The sequence below is a fragment of the Syngnathoides biaculeatus genome, chromosome 11 (genome assembly GCF_019802595.1).
Source record: "Syngnathoides biaculeatus isolate LvHL_M chromosome 11, ASM1980259v1, whole genome shotgun sequence".
In the NCBI taxonomy this organism is placed as follows: domain Eukaryota; kingdom Metazoa; phylum Chordata; class Actinopteri; order Syngnathiformes; family Syngnathidae; genus Syngnathoides; species Syngnathoides biaculeatus.
The window spans coordinates 4,872,420-4,894,077 of record NC_084650.1 but is presented as its reverse complement, the minus strand read 5'-3'; the positions used below and the strand labels follow the sequence as shown (position 1 = coordinate 4,894,077).

The window sequence follows — 21,658 nt, the reverse complement described above, 5'->3', positions numbered from 1 at the left end:
GGGGGAGATACGTATGGATCCCGGGAAGGTCGACGCAGTGCTGCAGTGGCCCACTCCCACCAGTAGGAAGGACGTGCAGAGGTTCATCAGCTTCGCAAACTTTTACCGGAAGTTTTTTCGAAACTTTAGTTACGTTTCCCCCCCTCTGCACGCTCTTACATCCATGCACAACACCTTTGAGTGGTCCAGGACCTGCCAGGAGGCTTTGGACACTCAAGGCTAGTTTCGCCGCCGCACCCATCCTCATCGTGCAGGAACCGGAGCGCCAGTTCGTGGTGGAGGTCGACGCATCGGACTCAGGGATTAGAGCCATCCTATCACAGAGGAGTCCCAAGGATGGAATGATCCATCCGTGCGCCTTCTTGTCAAAGAAGTTGTCTCAAGCCGAACGAAACTACGACATTGGAGACCGAGAGCTGTTGGCGGTCAAGATGGGAATGGAGGAGTGGCGTCACTGGCTGAAGGGCTCGCAAGTCCTGTTCGTGGTCCTCACCGACTACAAGAACCTCGAGTGCCTGAAGACCTCGAAGCAGTTGAACGCCCGCCAGGCCAGGTGGGCCTTATTCTTCACCCGCATCCATTTTACTCTGTCCTTCCGCCCAGGCTCCAAAAACGGCAAGCTGGATACCCTCTCAAGGATAAATGAGGGGGAGCGCGCCGAATCGGCAGCCACCTCCATCTACCAAAGGCGTGCTTCGTGTCCGACTTCACCTGTGCGGTCGAGTCGCGGGTGAAGGAGGCCCTGAGGGAGACGCCACCCCCCAAGGGTTGTCCGTCTGACCGCCTCTTCGCCGTCGCTGCGGGGAGACGTCATCAACTGGGCCCATACCAACAAGATGGTCTGCCACCCGGGCATGGCAAAGACTTGTTCAGTAGTCGAACAGAAATTCTGGTGGCCAAACCTTAGTAAGGATGTGAGGGAATTCATCAATGCTTGCCCGGTGTGTGCAGCCAATAAGACGTCTCACCTACGGCCGGTTGGAGAGTTGCGGCCTCTGTCCATCCTGTCCCGCTCGTGGTTGCACATAGCACTGGACTTCGTCACCGGCCTACCACCCTCCTGAGGGAACACAGTGGTGCTGTCTATGGTGGACCGGTTCTCAAAGATGGTACACTTCGTGCCGGTCCCGAAGATCCCTTCGGCCAAGCAGACAGCCCAGATGTTATTTGACGAGGTTCGCTACCACGGGTTCACCCGGGACATCGTCTCGGACAGAGGCCCGCAATTCTTTGCCCGTTTTTGGAAGGAATTCTGCTTCCAAAAACGCATGACATGAATTCTCTACCTTCCGCTTCGACGGGTATGGCTCCACTCCACGTCGTGCACGGCTATCCTCCCTCTCTGTTCCCTTCATTGGCCACGGACTCCGCAGTGCTGTTGGCCCTGGCGGTGGTACGATGCTGCAAACGGACCTGGGAGGCAACTCGGAGGACGCTGCTGCGCATGGGCAGCATCTACAAGTTCACAGCGGACTGCAGGAGTGGAGTTGCACCAGAACTCAAGGTGGGACAGCAGGTGTGGCTCTCCACCAAGGACCTGCTGCTGCGGATGGAATCTCGCAAACTCGCTCCCAGGTTCGTTGGCCCGTTTGCAGTCACCAAGACTTAACCCTGCTGCCGTTAACCTGTACCCAGGTCGATGAGGGTGCACCTGATTTTCCACATCAGCAGACTGCGTCCGACCCATCCATCTCCACTGGTTCCTCCGGCCAAGCCCCACCCCCGCATGGTGGACGGCGGCACAGTGTATACGGCGCGCCGGTTGCTATCCTCCCGCCGCAGAGGAAGGGGGGTCCAGTACCTAGTGGACTGGGAGGGTTATGGACCAGAGGAGCGCATTTCATCATGGACCCCTTGCTCATCTGGAACTTTCACCCAGCCCATCCTGACGCTCCTGGGCCGTCCATAGCCGGCCGTTAAGGGGGTTGGGGGGGTGGCCTGGGGTGGGGGGTACTGTCATGGTCCTGGCACCCAGGCAGGCTGGCCAGGGACCGATATGCAGCACTCACACACCTGCACCTCATGAACCCTAATGACTCTCAGTACATATAAGACCCGTGGGACGACTAGTCCTCCGCCAGATCGTTGCCTTTGATGCCTCATTGCCGCACTCCCGTCTGGACTGACTTGCTGGTAACCAACCTCGAAACAAATAAAGACCTCCTTTGTACTACCTGCTTGCCTCTTGAGTTGTGCATTTGGGTCCGCCCTCGAGCCTCGTTCGTGATAGAAGGCACCCCAAAGTACTCTCCTGCCTGCATCTCTGAGTACCTTGGAAGTCGTAGTCCAGTCTTCTGGGAGCTCTTCCTGTCCATCTAGAGCCTGCCTCAACTCTTTCCGAAAGGCCATATGACATTCTTCCTTCCTCAACTTCCACCACCTGATTCTCTGCTCTACCTTTGTCTTCTTAATCTTGCTACCCACTATCAGAGTAATCCGACAGACCACCATCCTATGCTGTCCAGCTGCAATCTCTCCCACCACAACCTTACAATCAGTAATCTCCTTCAGATTGCATCGTCCGCACAAAATATAATCCACCCTCGTGCTCCCACCCTCCGCTCTTGTAGGTCATTCTATGTTCCTGTCTCTTCTGGAAATAATAATAATAATTTCTTATAGCCTCTCGTGCTAATACTGTATAAGGAACAACATTTTATGAAGCAGCACGGTGGTGCAGATGTTCAATCCCGGACTTCTGTGTGTGGAGTTTGCATGCTCTCCCCATGTCTGCGTGTGTGTAAACTTGCCTCCTGCCCGTTGAAACCTGGGATAGTCTCCAGCACAACTTCGACCATCGTGTAGCTAAGAAAATGGATGGATATACATGTGTAAGCACACAACACTTCCCGGTTACTATTTACGGCAATGCGCGCATGCAAACCCCCCTGCCGCCCCCTCCCACCATCCCTGGTCAAACCTGAGTGGTTGAAAAGTACAACATAGGGAAGGAAAAAAAAAAAGTCTGGCCACACCTGCTGTATAATCTCTACATCGAAATCAACTCCTCAGAAAAGCATCAAATTGATAGAGGCTTGCTGCTTGGGGTATAATAAAGAAAAAAAAAAAAAAAAAAAAACTCTGGCCAAGATGGCTGTATAATCTCAACATCAAAACCAGCTGAAATCTCCGCGGTCCATATAATAGGACTGTTATTCTTCGTAGTTAGTGCCACGCCCCCTCTATAACACGTCAAGTGCTGGATGTGTGTATTCTGGCTCAAGCGCACAGGCTCATGCTATTTTTGTTTTGTTTGCTTGTAATTATTTTTCACAAAAATCAGCCACAAATTGCCAGACAGTGGACGTTCTCTGTTCGTTGAAACATATCCATGAGCAATAGGGGGTCAGAACAGGAAGCACTGCAGGCGTGGCAAACGCTGATTGGATGTCAGTTTTCCAGACGGACTCGTTGGAATGTCTGAGCAAGAGAGGAATTTCGATAATACTTTTCCAATTTCGAGATGCTTCTTGGTGAAATCTGTGGAATACTCTGGGATTAAAAGAAACACTGAACCCTCATCTACTAACTTTTAATGTGTGCTCCCATTCCTATTAGTTTCAACAAAGTGTTCCTTTAAGTATTGAATTAACCAAATCGTAAAAAAAAAATTACATTGATATACACTTGGTTGTATATAGTTGGTTGTAGGTTCTGTGTAATCATATGCAACAATCATTTTTTGGTGGTATTCACAATGTTTTACCATTTTGCATAACCTCATATATTAATACTAGAACAATCGGCGGAGGAATGTGCTCATTTGAGAACAATAGGCGGAAGAATGAGATCACTTGAATAATGTTTCAGAGAGAGACAGGGACCTTCATCAACAATTGAGCCTGCCCAGGTAATGTCTAATTTTCACCACTAATATTTCATACATTTCAATACATTATTTCACATACAGTACATTTCATTACACATTTTAATTTGTTTTTCAGATCTGAAATATCTGACGCTGAAGATGTTGACCTGCCTGAAACAAATCCAGTCAATCTTACTTTCTATGGGTAAATAAACTGGAAAAAAAAAATCATTTTTCTGTCATTCACATGATGAGGAAAATATTTAACGTATTTAAATGTTTTAATGTTAATATTTCAACAGCAGATACACAGCCCTGGTTTCACCACATGCGAAGGATGAGGTGGAGGAGTTCCTTGCAGTCAGTGTGGAGAATTTCCAACATCCAGCAGAGTAAAATGAGCATATTCCTGTTGTTTGGTTTTACTCCACAGTATTTTTGGCATTTACATTACTTTTTGTAAAGGTAGCAAATTCTAGACTGTCTGGAATGTACACCAATCACAATCATCTTTGCAGCGAGGAGATTACCATGACACTCCAGGACATTGTGGCAAACTTGTCATGTCTTATTAACCACACAAAAGTCAGCAGGTTCAATGCCTCAAGGGCTGATTTTTGTAATGGAGCATTCAGAGGTTTCAAGTGTGAAACATACTCTGAGACCTGCGACATGCTGGTCAGATTTACTGATAATGTTTGTGTTGCAGAGGAAGGAATTGACACGTGTCGTCCAATTAAACCTGTTAATGAAGCAACTGAAAGACCGGCTCATTTTTGATGGACCAGATGGAATCTTGTAGCCCCATGCTGTGATGTAGCATTCTCAATCTGCAAGAAGAATGGTATAAAAACAATTAACTTTTTATACTTCCCTTGATTTTATTCAGTTAGACTGATGTCAACACACAAATGTAAGCCAATCACGTGTCCACAAAAAAAGGGAGCACTGTCTTGAATAAATTGGTCCATATATAAACCTGCCATACCCCAGTTACTTTATACTATTCTCACTTCTAGCAAAGCTTTCACAAAGCCTCAGGAAAGACATCGAGTTCACCCTGTTCGATTTTAAACCCTCAGTCTATGGAGCCAAACCTATGGTGTTAAATAGAATAGTTGCATTAATTCAGCTCTAATTGAAAGCAAATACAATGTTAAGGTGAGGTAGGTAGTAAAGTTCATTATATGCCTCCTGGACAGGAAGCCATTCTGGAAGGGCGAATCATCTGACTGTTGAGTCTCATGCACTCATTCAAAGTCCTACTGAATAACAACATAAAGCATGAGCTCAATAGACACTGATGCTCCTGACTCCCATTGAAGTGTCCAACTTCTTGAAGGTCTGTAAACAGCTCTATCCAGAACTGATACCTATAGATTTTAAAAAGCTACTAATGCAAACATGGTAAACAAATGAGTGAAGAATTAACTCTAAATTTACTTTAGGAAGCACACCTAGCTGACTAGGTACATTTTTCCTGATTATAGATCATTATATAAATCGTAAAAGAAACAAAAATGTTCTTTAAAAATCGTATACCTTTCTGTTGCACTTTAGCACTTATAATAATAACCCACAAAAGAAGAAATTTGCTGAGACTTTCCATTTGTTTGAGAACATTGCTTTTAAACCTTTGATGAATGGCCATCAATCAAAATATGTAGCTTTGTAATCGACAGTGCATATACAGCTCTTATTCCGGCACTTCACATTTTCTATAAATTTACATTTGCTTGCTTGTGATGGCTTCTGCCATTATCTCCAAATTGAACATGTCAATGATATGCATCTGGTGAAGCTTTTTAGCAATAAACCCATGGTGTTCACATTGCACAAACTTGTTTCACAATCTGACAGCTTTGGGTGCACAACCCAAAAGGCACAAATTGTGCAAAACAGCGAGTATGACAGGTAGATGTTAGTCTGCTTGGCAAGGAATCTCGAATGAAGGTTCTTCATTGAATCCAGAAGTTGTCTTATCTGCATTTCCCCCCGTTTGTGGTCATTCACTCGTTTTCCATAGAGATCGTAATCAGAACCATATTTATTTACCAAGTGAGTAAAAAACAAGAAATTTGTGGGTACTACCTGCCTGCAGTCAAAACCTGTCTTCCATTGAAAATGTATGGCATATTCTGTAACAAAGTATGGCAACGGAGACCCCAGACTGTTGCTGATACAGCTGAAGCTATATCTCAAGCAAGAATGGGAAAGAATACTACCTACAAAGCTGAAACAAATAGTGTCCTCAGTTCCCGAACATTTATTGAATGTTGTTTAAGGAAAAGGTGACATAACACAGTGGTAAACATGAGTTTGTCCCAGCTTTTTGGAAGCTGTTACAGCCCTAAAATTCAAATAAAAGTTATGGAGGGCCAAATGGAGAGCAAGAGGCTGTGCTGTTAGCACTGTAGAGCTTCCCCTCAAAGCGGTGATAATAATGACGAATAAAGGGAACCAAGACTCTTTGAATTAAAAAACATTTCCTCACAAACACCATGGATGGCTCAAAGGATGACATCCAGTGGTAGCAAGATGGGATCATTGTACAAAATGCAACGCACGAGGCACTGGAACTGGATGAAGTCATCAATGATGGGTTCCATGTGATGAACCAAAGGTAGCTACTATGACTCTTTTTCAGATTGGAGATAGGTCAGATGAGCTTACGCCATGCTACCCTGAGAACGCCCGATCTCATCAGATCTCGGAAGTTAAGTGGGTTTGGCCCTGGTTACAACTTGGATGGGAGACCACCTGGGGATACCAGGTGCTGTAAGCTTCTCTCCCCAACTAAAATGCAGAGGTGTTGCATTAGGAAGGGCATCCGGTGTAAAACTGCGCCAAAAAAATATGCGTTCATCTGAGATGACACGCTGTGGCGACCCCTAACAGGACAAGCCGAAAGGAAAAGAAGAAGAAGATAAGTGAGCTGCTTCTTTTGAAGGCATACGTTTTATGCACAAATATTTAAAGGTCTAATTCAGAGGAAATGTATTTTATTTGTCTATCATACAAATGTAGCTAAAATGTCATGAAAAAAATATTTTTAAAATTCTCAACACAACAGAAATTAAAGTAAAAGTCAGTCTCAAGATTTTGTTAGAAATGTCACTTAGATTCGGCAAGTTCTGGCACTCCCCGGAATGTGACGTCACGTCTAGACAACATTTAGCCAGAGAGTGAAAAAGCTAGCTTTTAGGGGGATGTTCAAAGCCGCCGCAGTACTTGTTGAACACCGTCAAGCCGGGGGGCATTACTACCTACCTGTTATTTGGAACCCACGAAGCTCTCGTCCTCTGCACCCGTGCAATCCATTTTTCACAACGAACTGGGTCTCTTGCAAACTTATGAAGGCTAAATCCATTCTCCCGAGTGTTCAAGCAATGTCCAGCAGTGCAATGAGCCGCCATTTTGGCTAACACGAAGGAACAACAAGCTACCGTCCCGCAGGTAAAACTAATTGAAACAAATGAGTCCACTTGGGGGCACTCCTGTCCTTCACGTCACTTCCTGCTTCTTCTCGAAAAACAAATCCCTCAAGAGGATTTTCATGGTGGGAGTTACAAAAAGCTGTATATGTCAAAATCATGTTTTGTGGTGAAAAAACGCATGGGCCCATATTGGCTGACGTTTTTTCATTAATAACATACTAAAAATCATCATTTTCATACAGGAGCCTTTTAAGACCAAAGGGAAGGTAAAAGCAGCTACCAGAAATGACCAAAATGTGGTGAGGAAACTCAAACCAATATCCAACCAATATCAGCTGAAGTAAAACCTCTGATTTGAAGAACTGCAGCACATTGCAAAACTGCACATGTGGGTTGCGTTACAATACATACAATAATAATAATAAACAATAATACATACAATACGCAGGATAGCCGGAGTGATATCAGCGCGGTCATGTATAAAGAAGACTACTAATAAATATTGTGCAACTCAGATATGTCAAGTTCTCAGCTCAATCCCAAAAGTAGAGATCATTTCATCAATCCACCCTTTTGTGAAAAGGAAAACTAACATTTTTACTATTCTCAACTGAAAATCAGTGTGTAAGTACCAATGAAGGTGGCACTACAGTTCAGCATGAGAGACAAATAATGACATTCAGGTCACCTTTTTGAGGGGAGCTAATATTTCACGACTACTAGCAAACATTCCAAACGTAGCAAATAGCCTGCTTTTGTGGCCAAAATATGTATTGTCCCAAACAACTTGTGGTAACATTGTCAAATGAGGACATTAACAAGGAACTGGCAGTGGTGGGATTTAATGTTCCCTCTAATTTTTATCTGTCTGGGCATTAAGTGTGTCTTATCTCCATACAGTGATGAAAACAAGTATTTGAACACCCTGCTATATTCCAAGTTCTCCCACTTAGAAATCACGGAGGGGTCTGAAATTTTCATCATAGGTGCATGTCCACTGTGAAAGAGATCATCTAAAAGGAAAAATCCAGAAATCACAATGTATGATTTTTTTAACGATTTATTTGTGTGATAGAGCTGCAAATAAGTATTTGAACACCTGAGAAAACCAATGTAAATATTTGGTACAGTAGCCTTTGTTTTCAATTACAGAGGTCAAACGTTTTCTGTAGTTGTTTACCAGGTTTGCGCACATTACAGGAGGGATTTTGGCCCACTACTCCACACAGATCTTCTCTAGATCAGACAGGTTTCTGGGCTGTCACTGAGAAACATGGTGTTTCAGCTCCCTCAAAAGACTTTCTTTTGGGTTTAGGTCTGGAGACTGGCAAGGCAACACCAGAACCTTGATATGTTTGTTACGGAGCCACTCCTTGGTTTTCCTGGCTGTGTGCTTTGGGTCATTGTCATGAAAGACCCAGCCATGACCCATCTTCAATGCTCTGACTGAGGGAAAGAGGTTGTTCCCCAAAATCTCACAATACACGAGTGCGGTCATCCTCTCCTTAATACACTGCAGTCATCCTGTCCGATGTGCAGAAATACAACACCAAAGGATGACGCTACCACCCCCATGCTTCACAGTAGGGATGGTGTTCTTGGGATGGAACTCATCATTCGTCTTCCTCCAAACACGGTGAGTGGAATTATGACCAAAAAGTTCTATTTTGGTCTCATCTGACCACAAAACCTTCTCCCATGACTCCTCTTTATCATCCAAATGGTCGTTGGCAGACTTAAGACAGGCCTTGACATGTGCTGGTTTAAGCAGGGGAACTTTCTGTGCCATGCATGATTTCAAACCATTACGTCTTAGTGTATTACCAACAGTCACCTTGGAAACAGTGGTCCAAGCTCTTTTCAGGTCATTCACCAAGTCCAGTCGTGTATTCCTGAGCTGATTCCTCACCTTTCCAAGGATAATTGAGACCCCACAAGTCGATATCTTGCATGGGTCTCCACTCTGATTTAGATTGACCGTCATGTTTAGCTTCTTCCATTTTCTATGTGATTGCTCCAACAGTGGGCCTTTTTCACCAGTCTGCTTGGCAATTTCTCAGTAGCCCTTTCCAGCTGTGTGGAGTTGTACAATTTTGTCTCCGGTGTCTTTGGGCAGCTTTTTGGTCTTGGCCATGTCACAAATTTGAGTCATACTGATTGTATGGGGTGGAAAGGTGTCTTTATGCAGCTAACGACCTCACACAGGTGCATCTGATTCAGGATAATACATGGAGTGGATATGAACTTTTAGAGGTGGACTAACAGGTTGAGTATCAGTATTCTAGCTAACAGACAGGTGTTGAAATACTTATTTGAAGCTGTATCACAAATAAATCGTTGAAAAAAAATCATACATTGTGATTTCTGGATTTTTATCTCTCACACAGTGGACATGAGCCTCCGATGAAAATTTCAGACCCCTCCATGATTTTTAAGTGGGAGAACTTGCAATATAGCAGTGTTACTTTTAAATAAATACTTATTTTCTTCACTGTATTTAGTCATGACTGCACAACTTCCCCATGTCCCAGTGGAGGTCTGCTCTGTGGTCAGATGTGTCATGAGTGACATTGCATTTCTGTGCACGCAGCCGCACAGATTAACGTTGCTGAACTGTATACTGGAAACTTATAGTAATCAATACACTGAGCATAGAAATGCGGCAGTTGATGCCAGCTATAACTGGTTTAGACAGAAACTTTGTGTTGGAAGACGCTTTTTTTCCTCCGCGTGTTCATTTAATTTCGGGTCGTGAGAATGTTGGTTATCCAAATAAAGGCTGGAAATGATGAACAGTTTCTTCAAAGAATTTACTTACAGAATATTCCGGGCATTTATGAGCTACAGACAATGGCTGTAGAGAGCATACCACAAGTGCGAAGATACAGAGAAAGCACACATTCTTTGTATTGTCAAAAGGGCGAACCATGAGTAGTATCAAACCTGTGGCCTGACATCGGGGCTTTCCACTTAGACAAAGGGTTTCTGTCTCAACCGGTTCTAGCTGGCAATTGATTATTACATAGTGTCCAGTATGCAGTTCATCAAGGTTAGCCTACATGCAGAGATGTGCTTAAGGACACATCTGGCTACAGAACAGAGCCCCACTGAGGACATGAGGAAATTATGGAGTCATGACTAAATATGGGCATAAGACATACTTCATTTGTCTAAATTGAAGGTCCCGATGTTGTGCAATAGGTTAGGTTGGTCTGACATAAAGACAAAATAAAAGATGTGTGTTCTCGCTGTACCTTCGCACTTGTTAGCTCGTACAGCTATTGTCTGTAACTCATAAATACCCAGAATACTCTGTAAGTAAAAAAACTTCGAAGAAACGGTTCATCGTCTCCAGCCTGTATTTGGATAACCAACATTCTCACTACCCAAAATTAATTGAACGCATATTTGTTTGGCACAATTTTACGCCAGATGCCCTTCCTGACACAACCCCTCTGCATTTAGCTGGGGAGAGAAGCTTACAGCACTTGGCATTCCCAGGCAGTCTGCCAACTAAGTACTAACCAGGGCCAAACTCGCTTAGCTTCCGAGATCGGCCGTTCTCAAGGTAGCATAGCCGTAAACATTGAACTGACAGCATTGATGCATTCATTTTAATGCCAAGTAAAATATTTCCAATCAGAACTTTAACTTGCTCATGGCAGATTTTTGTCTTTTTCTCCCGGTCATTTGCGCTCTTTTGCAATAATGTACCAATCCTTTTTCTCATCTTGAGTCTTTGTATAATTCCAATAGCATTCAAATGACTTTTCTGCTGAATGTGTTGCTTGAGGTAGTCCAGCTTCCATTGACAACTTAACTCCACCGCACTGTTATGGAGTGTGTACGAGCACAGCATATGCACTAGTACTGTCAATGCCGTGATTGGTTGCATAGCGCATTTGCATCACATCATACGATTGGCTGGACAGCTGTCACTCACCGAATTACACAGCAAAATGAACGAGGAAAAAACTATATATATCAATTTAATTTGCACTGCCTTCACTGCCCGGATAGGTTTTCTTGTGCGCTGAGAGTGTGCGAGAAGTGCGCAGCTGCGCAACTTGGAGGGAACATTGGTGGGATTTGAACTCTCACCTCCTGAGAGACAATGCATTTCCCCACATAGCACCTCTGTGTAACCTACAAATTCTACCTCTCCAAGAGTGTTTGATTTGACAAGAGAAACAACATGAACGGCAAAGTGAATGGCAATGCTCCTCTCGCTCCCTACATAATGGTGTTTTTGTGGTTTTCTTTTTGTATGAAAATTTATGTTTGTGTCTCTGTCGTGCCCTCACACCCCATTGGCACCTACTCCAAAGAGTTTCTGTTCGACAACCGCAGAACTTCTTAATTTTTCTTAACATAAATCCAATGAATGCGGAAGTCCTATGTGACTGTAATCTCTGATCGATATCCCCGATCTCCACTTCTGCACCAAAGTCACAATGGAAGTGACAAGGTCGCAAAAGATGGAAGCAGAAGATGGGTAAGTGCAGAAGTCTTCAAGCTAGATTAGCAGCCAGTGTGCATCGGCCAGCCCTCCCTCACATTACCCTAGCAAACAAATGCTTGCTGGACAACAAGATGGACTATATTCATTTTACTACGTAAATCTGCAAAAAGCGTCTGTGAGTGCTGTGTCTTTGCTTTCGTGGAAACATGGCTCAACGCCGTCTCGGACCGCTCTATTCAGCTGGGGCTGGTAACATGGTACCGGGCAGACAGAGTCCTGGTCAATAGTGGGAAGACTCATGGCCGGGGACATTGTGTTTACATCAGTGATGCCTGGTGTCGTGACGCTCCCGTGGTTTGTAAATACTGTCCACTGCTGCTGGAGTTTATGATAGTCAAATGCTGTTGTTTTATCTGCTTAGGAAATTCACTGCTGGCCGTCATTTACATCCCTCCTAGCTCAACAAACAACATGAGCGAGGCACTGTACGAACTCATGTTGTCATCTTTGAGCATCAGACATCCCACCCTGATGCCTTCCTCATCCTGTTAGGGGATTTTAAGTACACTAACCCCAAGTCAACAACTCCATGGACATGTTAAAAAATAGGCAACAACATCCACACTACTATCATGCTAATGCCTGCACAGACTGCTGGTTAAGGTGACAACTAGCCAAGAAGAAGATCCAGGTTTAGCCAAAAGGGTCATCAGAAGCACTCAACGACTGTTTTGCCACCACAGACTGGAGCATGTTCAAATGGGCAGCCACACACAACTCACTGACCTCCAGGAGTACACAGAGTTACATGGGTCAGAGCACGGATGATAATTTCGATCTCCAGAACCACCTCCATCAGGGCCAATCAGAAGCCATGGATGACAGGGAAAGTCCATAGGTTCCTGAAGGCCGAGAATGCTGCCTTCAGAGCTGGGGCCAGAGCAAACCTGTCATGTGACAACAGATAAGTTAAGAGGCAATAGTGTAGACACCAGGAATATGTGGAGGGCTATCCAGACCATCAAACACACTTCCGCGACCTGAGCTCACAGATGTCCACACAGACATCTTCAACACCTCACTGAGGCAAGCCGCTATCCTAAAATGCCTCAAAGCCATCACCATCATCCCAGTCCCAAGGAAGCCATTTCCATCCTGCTACAATGATTACTGCCCGGTTACACTCACCCCCATTGTTATCAAGTGCTTCGAGCGGCTAGTCATGGAGCACATCAAATTTAGTCAGATCTTGGACCCTCCCCGTTCAGCCTGTATACGCTACCCTTGGGTCAAATTTTCCAGAACTATAGTTTTGACTATCAAGCTATGCAGATGACAGTTATATTTAGCAGTGTCTCCAGATGACTGTAGTTCAATTGAGGCATTGTGTCACTGTCTAAAGCAGATAAATAAGTCGATGAGCCAAAATTTCTTCAACTAAACTACAACAAAACTGAGATAATTGTTTTTTGGTAATAAAGAAAAAAGATACCTGGACTCACTATCTTTAAAAAGCAAAGACCAAGTCCGAATCCTTAGTGTTCCCTATAGATTTTGACTTGCCCTTCAACAGTTATATCAAATCGATTACTAAAACTGTCTTTTACCATCTGGAAGAACATATCTAGAATGAAGGCTTGCATGTGTCAAGCAGACCATGAGAAGCCATCCATGCTTTTATCTAAAGCAGACTTGACTATTGTACTGGTCTTCTGGGTGGGCTCACCAAAAAGAGCATTTAACAGCTCCAGTTCATTCAGAATCCTGCAGTTTGGGTTTTGACCAGAACAAAGCAGTCAGAGCATAGAACTCCAATTTTTGTCTTTACATTGGCTTCCAGTCAGTTTTACAATAATTTCAAAGTTATCATACTGGTTTATAAATCACTAAATAGTTTGACTCAGGTCTAACAATGGAGCGGAGAGTCCAAAGCAAACATGCTGATGTAGCATTACAGTAGCTATTAGGCTGCAAAAAATGGAATACGTTGCCAACAGAGATGATGTGAGTCCCAAGTGTGTGTTTTCAAATCCAGATTTAAAACTCTTCTTTTTTTCTCATGCATTTTAGAGTATTTAAACTTTTGCACTGATATTTCTTGCACTAAAAGCTGTCTTAATTGTACTTTTGATTTTTTTGTATGTATTCATGTATTTGAATACTTATTTGAATGGTTTTAAACATGTAAACCGCCTTTAGTTACCTTGTGTATGAAATGTGCTACACAAATTTGCTTTGCTTTCTTAAACCATAATTCAAATGCAATGGTTGATCTTCAGTTTATTATCAATTTTGTCAGATTCAAGTTATTTCTCTTATGACTGAAGTTTTTTTTTTTTTTATTTTATTTTATTAACAGAGGTTCATAGGAATGCAATAAAAGTATCAGTGGTATTACACACTGTGTACATTGCATTTTCACTCATGGGGCACCACTTCACCACCAAGCCACCAAATTACACTCACACACAATTCCGGTGGAGATCTGTTTATATGACACAAGCAGTGAACACATCGCAAAACACAATGCTAACCAAGAAGTGCATTCCAGATTAAGCAAGATATTACAATTTTGTAAGTGGATTTATAATTAGAAAACATTTTGTATTGGCCTAATCTGATTTAGTCTTGTCAGTTTATAGGACTACAATGAGAACTAATGTCTGTAATTGTTTATGTATCATCTAATTATGTTGTTTACAAAGGACATTGGTGTTTGCCATGTATCTCTGTCTCTTGACTCAGATTTTCAATTATAAATCATACATTTTCAATGAGAAATGGAGTAATCGCTTTTTATGAAGAGGAACATCATTTAATCCAAGTGTATCCTCATTTATGTTACCATGGTTAACATTTCCACATGAACTGCTTCCATAGCTCGTGCAGTGTACAATCAGCTATGATTCATGTCACCTATTCGCGGGATTAAAAATAGAACCTGGTACTTTGTAGTGTGATTTTGGGATTATAATACCAGCAGAGAACTGGCTCGATCACATTATTCAAAAGCCTTGAAGCCAAATTTGTGAAAACCCCGAAAGAAAAGTCTATGCAGAAATTCAAAGTGATAATTCATTTTGTCCAGTTGGCAAGTATTCTTTTTTCCCCCCACTCTCCGTGCTTCCTTTGCCACTCATTTTCCTCATATTACCCCCATGCCTCCAATCTGCATGTGAATTGCATATCAGTAGGTAACAGACAGTAAAGTTTGAGGCTCAAAGCATATTGCGATAGCCTGGTGGAAATCATTTTGCAATATATATTTATTATTACTGCCACCCATCTACAGAGGAACAGTGTGAAAGAGAGTTTAATGCGTATAGAAAGGCGAATAAAGGAAAATATGGGATGGGAAAGAGCGGAAGTGACCCCACCAGCCAGTAAACTGCAAAAATGTTGATGCAGCCAGGATTCGGACCAACCAGTTCCAAGTTATGCGCTTGGAATGTACCTATATCAGATGAATGCATAAAAACAAAAACAGGAATACCAATAAAGTAATTATAAATAAAACATTGACAACTGTCTTTATATTTTTTTTTCTTTAATTTTAATATGCTTATCCTCTGGTCAGTGCTGAATTTGATGCACAAAAAAATGATCAGATCAACTATTGTCCTCTTGCATTTGGGATATTCAACATATTCTCTTTCCACCAACCACAAAATAATAGAATCTTAAGGTAAAATGTCTGCAATACTGAAATGAATGACACATTGCTGCAGTTCCCTTTTTGAGCATAGCGTCTGTTGTTACATCAATTTTTCAACACAATAAGGCTCTTCTAAGGTCTTGTATTGTTCCGGAATGTACGACGTGTGTAACGACATTATGTAACCTGTCCATGCCCCTGGAAAATAGTATACAATACACCTACTACTACTACCAATAATAATAATAATAATAATATTTATATGTTATTATTATTATTGTATTTATATTTTATTATTATTATTACCATTACAATGTTAATAGGTGGTATGGTGGAGTAGCTGTAAAGCGTTGGCCTCATAGCTCTGAGATCCAGGGTTCAATCCCACCCCAACCTGTGTGGAGTTTGCATGTTCTCCCCATGACTGTGTGGGTTTCCTCCGGTACTCCGGTTTCCTCCCACATCCCCAAAACATGCATTAATTGGACACTCTAAATTGCCCCTAGATGTGATTGTAAGTGCAACTGCTGTCTGTCTCCATGTGCCCTGTGATTGGCTGGCAACCAGTTCAGGGTGTCCCCTGCCTAATGCCCAGTGACAGCTGGGATAGGCTCCAGCAATCCCACGACCCTTGTGAGGATAAGCGGCTAAGAAAATGGATGGATGGATGGATGTTATTTTCACCATTACACTGATGTTGCATCATAGATACACATACACACACAACGTGTGTGAAGTTAATCCTTACGTAGTATGCTCACTGATTTTACATCAAAATATGCTGAAGTCCTGCAAATCAAACAAAATGGCAAATAAATTAAATTGTACTTATTGCAAATGAGATGGAATACAAACAAGTTGGCAGGTAATGCACATTTTAAAATTGTACTCAGTCTGCTTAGAGTTATATTTCCATTTTTTATGTAAGGCTTTTCCATTTCATCCATGGGAAGTGGTGGAATTAAATATATAGACAGAGCATGAGTGTGAGAGTAATAAAGAGATTGAGAAGAAAAGTGACACAAAAAAGGTAAATGTAAGACAATAATGAAGGAGAATAGCAAAATGAAAAAATGAGAATGGTGATCGTGAGAGATCCGGCTGAGAAAGAATTTATGTAAATCCAAATTATCTTGCCTCTGACAAGGCTCTACATCCCAATACTATTTTAAGAAAAACACAGGGGATGAAGCTATGGTATAGAAACAGAGAATGATATGAGACCAGGATTATTTTCTTTTTTTGTGTGTCAAACTGTGGTACACAATTTTATTTGTCCAAAAAAAAAAAATAAGTGTATAAAAGACAGAAAAGAGGTTTAATAAAAGGGAACAACGTTGCAAATATAAATTTATATTTAGAACCGCGGGATTAGCTTTCAACAGAGACATCTTACACACCGTCTGCACTCAGATCTTTTTATCAGCGAGACAAGATAAGCGGTGGCTTTTCTGGGGTTCTTTTGGTTTCACATTGATAAGCCAATGAATCTCAAAGCATGGGGTCTCTGACCTCAACATGCATTGATCTTAGCAGAGCAAGGATTTGAGTGTGGTGATAATATGGCTTTGTCCCCAGTGGGCACCCCATGGGATTTGAAACCCTCAAGTCCATGTTGTGGCGGTTGGGTTCGTGAAACAATGTGTATCATCATGGCAAGTGACTGGAGTAGTCACAGCGAGGTAATGCAAATAGATTTTGGACATAGTACAAGACAAGACTGTTGACAACGTCATTGCAAAGTCCACCGGAATAAATTGTTTATGGTTGCTAAATGGTGATAGCATCATACGGGAGGAAGAGACGTCAGAAGCCTTTCCAGTCACACGATACTGGTTGACACTGGAAGATCGATTCTTAGTGGAAACAAGGCTGATACAAAACTAATTTTCTACTAACTAAAGGCAATGTTGGATCTGACTGATAGGATGAAGACTATTGTCACTGTTGGACTCAAGGCAACACCATGCAAAGGTCTTCCTCCCATCCCCCCTCGCCTGAAACCACCATTCACTGAGATGGGAAAGACTCCACCTCCACCCGTGAAGAATCTTATCTGTGAAAATGACTGACATAAGCAGGGGCTTTTCCAGAATAACTCAGACCCTTATGGAAATCAGGCTTTTTTCATCCCTGTAATTACAAGGGAGAGGAGGTTTGTCAAAAAGATATGGCATAAAAAAAAAAAAACTTCAAACTAATTGAGGATAAAATATGGATCTATCAAGCCATTGTCTCCAGTTATCTCTGTGAGAGTAGCTCTTTTTCATGTCAGGTCAGGACTAAGAAATTCGTATTGATTTTGTGTGTGAGTGTATTATAGCAGCTCACCCAGGAGCCTAAAGAGAACAAGTGGTACATCAAATGGATGGATGAAAATTTTCCTGGAATATCTGCATCAGCAAAATCACAGTATTTAGTTTTGTAATGTCACATTTTATTTCACAGGAAAGTCTTGTGTGCTGTGTGTGCTATCCATTTTTCATTAGTATGTCCATATAATACAGATTATTTATATATATTTTTATTTATTAATATATTATTTCTTTTGAGTTGAAAAGCCTACGTCTAAACGTACAATTTTATGAATTGGTGAATGTGTACACGTGTATCTGTGAAAGTACCAGATACATAGTCTTTTCCCAAAACATACATTGTCCTTTTTCTTTCGGCTTGCCCCATTAGGGGTCGCCACAGCGTGTCATCTTTTTTCATCTTACCCTATCTTGTACATCCTCCTCTCTAACACCCACTGTCCTCATCTCCTCCCTCACAACATCCATCAACCTTTTCATTGGTCTTCCTCTCGTTCTTTTGCCTGGCAGCTCCATCCCTCAGCACCCTTCTACCAATATACTCACTCTCTCGCCTCTGAACATGTCCAAACAATCGAAGTCTGCTCTCTCTAACCTTGTCTCCAAAACATCCAACTTTGACTTTCCCCTCTAATGAGCTCATTTCTAATCCTATCCAACCTGTTCACACTAAGCGAGAACCTCAGCATCTTCATTTCTGCTACCTCAAGTTCTGCTTCCTGTTGTTTCTACCAGTGCCACCGTCTCTAATCCGTACATCATGGCTGGCCTCATCATTTTGTCCTTCATCCTAGCAGAGACTGTTCTGTCACATAACAAAACCAGACACCTTCCACCATCTGTTCCAACCTGGTTGGAAACATGTCTTCACTTCCTTACCACACTCACCATTGATCTGGATTGTTAACCCCAAGTATTTGAAGTCCTCTACTCCCCCCTATATCCTCTCCCTGTAACCTCACTCTTCCCACTCCACCCATCTCATTCACGTACGTACACTTTAATAAAGTTTGCCCTTCATCCTGGCGGATACTATTCTGTCACATTGAACACCAGACACATTTCGCTAACTGCTCAACCCCGCTTGGACCCGTTTCATCACTTCCTTACCACACTCTCCATTGCTCTGTATTGTTGACCCCAAGTATTTGAAGTTGTCCACCTTCGCTATCTCTTCTCCCTGAATCTTCACTCTTTGTCCTCCACCCATCTCATTCACGCATATATATTCTGTTTTACTTGGGCTAATCTTCATTCCTCTCCTTTCCAGAGTGTACCTCCATCTTTCTAACTGTTCCCTGCTTTCACTGCAGATCACAATACCATCTTCAGACATCATGGTCCAAGGGGAAACCAGTCTAACCTCGTCTCGAAAGCATACATTGTTCTGTTGTTATAATGCCAACTTGAAGGTTATTGTGAGGCGTTTTAACAGTAAGGACACCTTTTGAAATTTGGTCCTCCAAAATTGAAGGAAACAGATTCTGGATGATTTAGTCCCGTTTTCATCAACCAGCTGTGACTGTTGTCACTCGACAACTTTATAATAATAACTAGCTCCATCTAACACATCTCCGCAAACCTGCTTCATTTATTTCGTAATAGAGCAATATTTCTCTCCAGTTTAATACTGGAGCTCAAATATTAGAACTGATTTCTTACATAGTCTGTAAAGCCCAAGTGCCAATGTCCTAAAATTAGATAAACAGAGAGTTCATCGTTGTGAATTTGATTTTGTTCTCTCATTAAAGGTTTTATGTCATCCAAGAAAGACCCTCAGATAATTCGTCTTTATCATCGGTGTTCTACACAAACTGAATAAAAAATGAATGAAGAACCATTATCTTCTGATGATGGAAATTAAGAATTAATCATGCAATCATGTTATTTAATATACCTCCATGCATCCATAATCTATACTACCTATCGACACATTAGGATCCCAGACAATTGGATTGTGTCCGAGCTGAGTTCCAAGATGGTGAAAAGAGTGCTACAGACATTCAGAATCCATCAGCACATGGACAAAGTTTCGGCTACAACATTATTACACCCCCTAATATGGCTGGCCTCCTGACCTCAATGCTAGGAAAGTAAATCAATCTGGAAACCTTGCTGCAGAGCTCATAATTGTCAGAAGGAACTTATTGCCAGCCTTTGTGTTTACGAAAAGCTTCCACACAGTCCACAGTGACTTGCTCGTAAGGCTTCTGCATGAGTGGAGGTTGGATATGGAAGGTAAGGGGGGATAATTTGATTCTGTTTGACAGTGATTTGACAAATATGACATGTTTTAAGGTACTGTACCTTTGCACAGCTTTCTTCATACACCCCCCACCCCCCAAAAAACATGTAAAAAACAGCCAGAAAAAAAATAAAACCGAGCACAAGATTGTCTTTTATGAACAATAGAGTTGCCAGGTACTGGTCGGCATAGTAGAAAAAACAGTTTGAACATCTGCATCACAGTTCTGAGGACAAGGGTTCAAATCCCGGTCCTGCCTTTATGGGGTTTGCATATTCTCCCTCTGCCTGTGTGTGTTTTCTCCAGGTAGTGTGGGTTCCTACCATATCCCAAACCCACGTGTAGCAGGTCTATTGAAGATGAATTGTGCGCGTGTGTTAATGTGAGTGTAAATAGTTGTTTGTTTATCTGAGCCCTCCAATTGGTTGGGGACCAGTTCAGGGTGTCTCTCAGCCCAAGGTCACCAATTATATGCTCCAGCACGCCTACAATCGTAGTGCGGCTAACCTGTCCAGAAAATGGATGGCTGGCTAGATGGAAGGCTACTGGTTTAGATTGTGCTAATTTCAGGACTTCAGAACAACGGCTGTAGTTGAACAAATTGTGTTGTTGAATGCCAATCATTCTTCGAGCAAGTCTTCTTTTATGAAGTGGCCCATATGTAATCTGTCATCTTTATCAGATGGCATAATGTTGTTAAAAAGGCAAGAAACAGATTACATTTTTGCTTGACTATAAGATGCTTGTGTAACATATATCAGTCAGCAGATCTTGATGAGAACTAACCAGGAAAAAAAGCCAAAGAATCTGGACAAAAAAGGTGAAGAGAAAAAACTGTCAAAAAGACTGGAAAAACGTGCAAAAACATTAGCAGAGGAGCAACAAAAAGACATGCGTGACCTAACTATCCATCCATTTTCTGTTCAGTTTATTCTCATTAGGTTTGCAGGTATGCTGGAGATTCTACAAGCTATTTTCAGGTGATAGACTGTGTCCATCCTGAACTGGTCACCATCCAAATTGGAGGGTACATATTGTATGAACAAGCAACCATTCACATTCAGTAATCACGCAATGGCACAAAGCTACAGGTAATGAAAAATAAAGTCAAGGTCCCATTAGGCCCCGAGGTCATGATGAAAAAAAAAAAAAATGTCCCACCATTTAAACTTCTCAGCCCTAATCAAATTTTTTTTTTTTTTTTTTTTTTTTACACAAAATATCACCTCAGGTTAAATGCAGCCCTATGGGGGTACAAACCAGTGCAAGCTGTCGCCCTGGATAAATACAGAGGGTTACGTCAGGAAGGGCGTCGGGCGTAAAACTGTGCCAAACAAATTTGAGCATTCATTTAATTAATACCATACCGGATCGTTCATGGATCGGGTTACCAACGTCCGCCCCGGCACCGTTAACCTGAAGGGCTTCGGCGGAAATGCAGCTACTGTGGGGAAAAGACAAAGAATAGGAGGAAAAGCTTAGGAGTTGGTTGACATGATGATTAGGAGAAAGACTGATATATTGTGCATCCAAGAGAGCAGGTGGAAAGGTAGTAAAGCTAGAAGTTTAGGAGTAGGGCTTTAATTATTTTATTATGGAGTAGTTGGGAAAAGAAATGAAGTAGGGGTTATTTTAAAAGGAAGAGCTGCCTAAGAATGTCTTGGAGGTGAAAAGGGTATCAGATCGAGTGATGAGGCTGAAATTTGAAATTGAGGGTCTTATGTATAATGTGATCA

At 42.3% G+C, this 21,658-nt stretch overlaps 1 protein-coding gene and 1 pseudogene across 6 annotated transcripts in view; one reads left to right on the top strand and one right to left on the bottom strand.

Annotated features, from left to right (window-relative positions):
- Nucleotides 1-3,532: 3,532 nt before the first annotated feature.
- Nucleotides 3,533-21,658, bottom strand: part of LOC133509104 (uncharacterized) — a 39,216-nt gene continuing 21,090 nt past the window's right edge. For 5 of the 6 annotated variants that reach the window (XM_061835829.1, XM_061835828.1, XM_061835833.1 and 2 more), the window contains one exon: nucleotides 3,533-4,638. The gene's annotated coding sequence lies outside the window, so the exon portion shown is untranslated. Of the gene's footprint in view, nucleotides 4,639-21,289; nucleotides 21,367-21,658 lie in introns of all 6 variants that reach the window. The other variant, XM_061835831.1, reaches the window with a different exon arrangement.
- Nucleotides 6,476-6,593, top strand: LOC133509289 (5S ribosomal RNA; annotated as a pseudogene).